General features: G+C 31.7%; 1 pseudogene; it reads left to right on the top strand.

Annotated features, from left to right (window-relative positions):
• Nucleotides 1-914: 914 nt before the first annotated feature.
• The window catches only part of LOC120185899, a 43,034-nt pseudogene continuing 37,948 nt past the window's right edge, over nucleotides 915-6,000 (top strand).

Raw genomic sequence — 6,000 nt, 5'->3', positions numbered from 1 at the left:
AGGATAAGTACTATAAGTAATGGAATAAAAGAGATGAAAAGAGTTGGCTGCAGAATTATAAATTAAGATGTTGGTGGTTTTGATGAAAGATGGTTGATGGTGTTGATGTTGTATGGAAGATGGTGATGATGGTGTATCTCAAACACGCCAAAGTAGAAGCTATGTTAGAGAGCACAACCCCGATCTTCACAAACTTGCCTGAGAGGTGGTAATGGTGTCTTCAACCCACTAGATATAAAATATAGGAATTTAGGAATTAAGGTGAAGGAATGACGCCACAAGTATAAGAAATATACTTGCTTAATCGATAAAGTTCTCAAAGAACTTTGAAGAGATATTTAACTCACAAATGTTATTTATATTATGAAATGAGATGAGTACAACTGAAAGAAAGCCTCTCAATTATAGGAAATGAGAGGGCTTGGTTGAATAGTCACCTAGTGATTCGGCAAGTACATGACTTTAATTGAAAATACATAATGCTTTAAATGAAAGAAGAAGTCCATTGGCATGGTGATGGTTTGACTACCCCTTCAAATAAGACATGTTGGTTTAGCTAGGATGAAGATGCATCTTCCTTGGTTGAATGTTTATATTCTTGTTCATCTTGGCGCCAAAGCCATCTTCCTAGGCCGAATGGTGTGTTGGATCATCATGGCGCCAATTTCTTCATGTACAAAGCATGTTGATGGTGGTCGAATAGACATGGTGCTTGTCTCATGTCTCTTCATTAGGCCTCCAATGGATGTGATCTCTTCACCAACGTGCACCTTGATGAAAGGGCATCTTTATGGACATCAACATTCATGAAAGGTCACAATTGTTGGAAGGTAACCTTTCATGTTTGAGCTAGTTCTAGGGTGAATGAGCTGGAGGTGAGCTGGCCATAGGTGAGTTGTAACATGATGAACATTATGGCAACTCCTTGTGGAAATGTACCTCTTGAATTGGCAACTCTTCATGAAAAGGTACGATTTCACAAAAATTGACTTAGGAAATATTTGAAGAGTCCTAAGTAGTGATGATGATGGTGCAGCTCCCCAGCTGAATTGAAGTCATCTTGTAGCTCAAATCTTTAGCTCAATCCAGCTATGAGCTCACAGGTCACCGGACAACTTTACACCAAATATTCCTTATGTTCTCCTAAACATCCCCATATAAGTTTTCTTGATGTTCCTTTCACCATTTAGCTCCAAGATAGCTCCCAAGTTGTAGCCGATTGTACCTACACTTAAAACATAAAGAATAAGTTAAGTACATGAACTATATTAATGTGTATAAGATAAAGATGTGTACTACATTATATAATAATAACTTATGATTCACATAATAATGAATAAGTTATTATCATTATAACTATAATGTAGTATAAATATATAAATATAACTAGGTTATAGCATATGAAATAGGCATCATAGTGTAGAAAATTAGAAAGTTTCTCCCCTTGAAAGGTTGGAGATGCAAAGTTAAACATGATGCTGAATTGGATCACATCAGATACTACCAGCTTTGCTCAAATTCCAGAATGCAAAAATGGTACCGATACCCAAAGGGGTACCGATACTACTCTGTATAGTAGTATCGATACCATCAGGCCCCAACAACTATTAACGACTAGTTGATTTAAATATAAACAAAGGTAGTACCGATACTCCCTTTAGGAGTACTGATACCCCTTGTTCTGGGTAGCTTTATTTTGCACAAAAATTGATCCCCAACGGCTCCAAACCACCTCCAACGTCTAAAAACGGCCACAACAACATTCCAACACACAAATACAAGTTGAGGACGCTTGAAGAAGGGTTAGAAACACCTATCCAAGCAACCAAACACAAGAAAATAGTTTTCTAATATTATTTTCATTTATCTTGTAAATATTGTGTTTTAGTGAGCTTCATTTTGTAAACACCTACCTTGTAAGGGTTTTCTTGTTTACATTTCTTTCCTTTTTGTAAAGGGTTTTTGGTTCTATCTTAGTCAATTGAAAAGATAGGGAGTGTAAAGGTTATCTCTTTGTCCTTGAAAAAGAAAGAACAAATTAGTGAATTTGTTAGAAAATCCTTAGTGAGGAGCTAAGGTAGTGGATGTAGACTTGGTTGATAAGTAGAACCACTTTAAATCCTTGTGCCAAATTGTATTATCATTTTGTTCTACTTACTCCCTAAATTCAATTTTATCAATTAAACCCCTTTACAGTTTTTCGGTTGTCAATTCAACCTCTTCTTAATCCTAACATTATTAGATGATGAATCACATATGAATTTGACTTTATTTTTTCATACTCGTGCTGATAAAAGACTATTATAAAATATATATATTCAGTGATCAAAGTCTTGCGTGCGAATGAAATTATGGTTATGAAAAAGTCATTCTCTAATCTAATTGTCTTGAGACTATTAAATTGATTTAAGATGAAGATGCTACCACTGGATATTGTTCATTGGTTCGAGCAATTGACAAGTTATGAAGAGAAAGACGTAGGATGTTCAAATGGTTAATTCGACAATTGATCGAATTGAATTAATTGATTTTTAAAATATTAATCAAACAGAACTTTGTTCAACCGAATCAACCAAATTTATATATATATTTTTTAGTTAACTTGATAGAGATTATTTTATTTGAATTAAAATTTAGGGTAAAGAACACAAATTGTCACTTGACTATAGGATATTATTTTATTAAGTTCTTCATCTATTAAAAGTTATAAAATGGACCTTCGACTATGGAATGTTGCTTTGTTGAGTCCTTTAATAATTAAAAGTTACAAAATGGTCACCCAACTATTCATTATGTTCCAAACTTGTCCTTTTTCATAAAAACGGATGATATTCTGAGCTGAGTGTTAACTTGTTGTTTGTGATATGATAAAATGTGATCCCAAAATCTCAAATGACTATCATATCTTATTCATCATGTTAACATCCAGCTTAAACAAACATCAATTTTTTAATAGAAAATGACGAGTCTGGAATATAATGAATAATCGAGTGACCATTTTGTAACTTTTAATAGATAAGGACTCAACAAAGCAACACTTTATAGTCGAATGATCATTTTGTAACTTTTAATAGTTAATGGACATAATAAAGCATTACCCCATTAGTCGACGGACCATTTGTGTTCTTTACTCTAAAATGAATTAGGTCTTGATAATTTAACGAGTCTAATATGATAAAAAAATAATTGGATCTTTATTCTAATAGATTTCATCTTGAAATATACATTTAATATATATATAATAGTTTTGATTAATTAATTGATTTTGAGCTAAAATAATCGTCAACCGAATATTAGAAAAAAATAATTATTTTTCAAGTCTAATTAATTTAGTGATAAATCTATTTAACTGAATTAATTCAATTTGTTCGATTAACTCATTTAAAATCAAAAAGTAAACGCCTCTAAAAGGATGAACAATAGAAGTTCAATAAATTCCTCGAAAAACTAATATGATAGTAGATGATGTCCTTGCTAAACTCAAGATTTCATACCAAATTAGATATTCAAGACCCTCTGTATTTAAAATCATAATTTAATTTTTAATTTTAGTTATATATATATATATAATATTTTATTAAATATGAGTTTAATTCTTAGACTAATAATTTTTAGCTATTTATTTAAAAAATATAAAAATGATCAAAAATAATTGATTAAATTAAGTATCATAAGTAAGTTAACAGTAATTCAATTGAAAAATCTTCTACATTCAAGAAAGTGTATCAACTCTGAAATCTTTATGAGTCCAAAGTAAAATGTTGCACTTTCAACTCTCAGAACAGAGAGATTTTGTTCTTTTAAAGAAGCACTAATATCGGCGTGCCTTGTAAATCCCAGTTAAAAAAAAATATTTGAACTTTGTTATATGGAATTACAGTGAAGCTATGTTTATGGAAATTTGATCCCTAGTTTGTCTCTTCTGAGCATTTGATATTAATTGTCAAGGAAACACAGAATCTGCAGATTTTGGTTGTTTTTGCTTTCATTAATTATCATGCCACTTTTTTTAAATCCATTCCGTGCTACGTCGGTCGTGGCTCTAATCACTGTGGAGATCTTTAGTTACAAGAATGTTGAGGGCTAGGTACTATCTGAAGACGAGTTTTATGTAAGAAGGATTAGATTGGAACTCCCTTCTGACATGGTTGACAGCACGAAGGCTAAAAACTCAAATCACAATTGATTGACTTTGTTCAAGGAAGCCCTAACCCACTTCAATCCTCAACTGCGGCACCCATTTCTCTTGACTGCACTAGATGTAAAGGTGAATGCAGACTGGAGACATCAAGAAAATATCAACACAGATTTTACGGCTAAAGCTCTATCGGTGCTGCATGCTGTTCCTCATCGGGGAAGCAAAAGATTTAGTGCCATTGTTCATCTCCTCTCATTTTATTTTTACACCATAAAATGATACCAAGCCGCGTAGAGATGTCCCAAATATCGTATCTTCATCAATCAGCGTGGAGGTGACGACCGAGACAGTAAAAAAAGTATAAATGATAATATTAATAAAGGGTAAAAAATACGTCTAGTATTGTCCTGATTTTTATACCTAAATTTTCATTTATTTTAAAACCATAGTTAACGGTTACTTTTTATTTCGTTTTGGTACCTCGTTATTAAAAATATAACAGAATTATTTCACGTGACATTTTATGGGTAAATTATATCATTCATCACTTAATTATCTTCTCACTCATTTTTGGTCATTAAAGTTTAAAATTTTCAATTTAACTACTAAGCTTTCAAATTGCTCATGTTTTAATCACTCTAATTATTTTATTAATAATTTGTGTGACATGATATTTTTATTATTATTTTATTAATATATAAAAAAATTAAAAAAAAATAAAATCAAAAAATTAGAGTGATTAAATTAGGAGTAATTTGAAAGTTAAATAATTAAATTAAAAAATTAAACTCCAGTGATCAAAATAGGAGTGAGAAGATAATTGAGTGATGAATGATATAACTTACCCATAAAAAGTGTCATGTTGTAACCGTTCCTCTAAGTTTTTAATGGGAGGTACCAAAACGAAATAAAAAGTAAATGTCAGGTATGATTTTAAAACAAATGAAAGTTTATGTACTAAAGCGAGACAAAGGTACTTTACCTTATTAATAAAATATTTATTGATGCTTAGATGTTGATTAAAGTTTAATGAAAAACCATGTCATTACAAATTTATAATGTTAGAGAATAAACGGTGGAGGGATAAAAAACTAATGTTAAAAGTTGAGTGATTAACTTGAAAATTTGTAAAATATAATGACCAAAATAGGAATAAAATAATTGATTAAATTAAGTATCATAAGTAAGTTAACAGTAATTCAATTGAAAAATCTTCTACATTCAAGAAAGTGTATCAACTCTGAAATCTTTATGAGTCCAAAGTAAAATGTTGCACTTTCAACTCTCAGAACAGAGAGATTTTGTTCTTTTAAAGAAGCACTAATATCGGCGTGCCTTGTAAATCCCAGTTAAAAAAAAATATTTGAACTTTGTTATATGGAATTACAGTGAAGCTATGTTTATGGAAATTTGATCCCTAGTTTGTCTCTTCTGAGCATTTGATATTAATTGTCAAGGAAACACAGAATCTGCAGATTTTGGTTGTTTTTGCTTTCATTAATTATCATGCCACTTTTTTTAAATCCATTCCGTGCTACGTCGGTCGTGGCTCTAATCACTGTGGAGATCTTTAGTTACAAGAATGTTGAGGGCTAGGTACTATCTGAAGACGAGTTTTATGTAAGAAGGATTAGATTGGAACTCCCTTCTGACATGGTTGACAGCACGAAGGCTAAAAACTCAAATCACAATTGATTGACTTTGTTCAAGGAAGCCCTAACCCACTTCAATCCTCAACTGCGGCACCCATTTCTCTTGACTGCACTAGATGTAAAGGTGAATGCAGACTGGAGACATCAAGAAAATATCAACACAGATTTTACGGCTAAAGCTCTATCGGTGCTGCATGCTGTTCCTCATCG

The sequence above is a fragment of the Hibiscus syriacus genome, unplaced genomic scaffold (assembly GCF_006381635.1).
Source record: "Hibiscus syriacus cultivar Baekdansim isolate YM2019G1 unplaced genomic scaffold, ASM638163v2 tig00113145_pilon, whole genome shotgun sequence".
Taxonomy (NCBI): domain Eukaryota; kingdom Viridiplantae; phylum Streptophyta; class Magnoliopsida; order Malvales; family Malvaceae; genus Hibiscus; species Hibiscus syriacus.
This window is presented reverse-complemented; position numbering and strand designations above follow the sequence as displayed.